The following is a 920-nucleotide window of genomic DNA, read 5'->3' on the forward strand; positions in this document are numbered from 1 at the left end:
TCAATAGAAGCCAGAGAAGTGCATAGCATGATGCCCTGGTTCAATGCATAAGGCACACACAGAGAGACACTACACGAGGAAGGAAGGAAACGGGGGAGGGGAAAAAAAAAGTCCCAAGCAAAGGAAAGCTAAGCTATTAGGACAATCTTTTCTGACCACAACGGTGTGAGATTATAAATCAATAAAAAGAGAAAGTTGAAATTTTCCCCAGTTTGTGGGAAACAAATCATAGCTCCTAAAATGAAAACTACACACACAGAAGTTCAATGAATCAAAAAGGGAAAATTAAAAAATTTTTCATTTGAGACAAATGAATACAGAAGCACACTATGCCAAGACTCGTGTGCAGCTAAAGTGATGCTAAGAGGGGAAGTTTATGGTAATAAATGCCGACATTTAAAAAAAGAAAAGATTCTGTAGGGCATCAAGATGGCTCAGCAGGTAGGTAGGAGCACTTGTCTCAAATCAGACAACCTGTGTTTGATCCTCAGAATCCAGAAAGAGAAAGAGAAAAGAGAATTCCACCAGCACATCCTCTGCATTCAGGCGAGCACCCTGACACGCACACATACACATTAATACATATTTTCAATCTTATTATTATGTCTCATATCTACAGAAAGATGACTAAGAGAAGACTAAGGACTGTAGAAAGCGCCGGGCAGTGGTGGCGCACGCCTTTAATCCCAGCACTTGGGAGGCAGAGTCAGGCAGATTTCTGAGTTCAAGGCCAGCCTGGTCTACAGAGTGAGTTCCAGGATAGCCATGGCTATACAGAGAAACCTGTCTCAAGAAACAAAAACAAAAACAAACAACCAAAAAATGACTGTAGAGAGAAGAGAGTAATAAAGATGAGAGAGAGAGTTAAACAAGACACCAGAAAAATAACTACTCCTCTGAGAAATCCACTCAGAAAGTGT

This window comes from Mastomys coucha, unplaced genomic scaffold (genome assembly GCF_008632895.1).
Source record: "Mastomys coucha isolate ucsf_1 unplaced genomic scaffold, UCSF_Mcou_1 pScaffold17, whole genome shotgun sequence".
NCBI classification, from domain to species: Eukaryota; Metazoa; Chordata; class Mammalia; order Rodentia; family Muridae; genus Mastomys; species Mastomys coucha.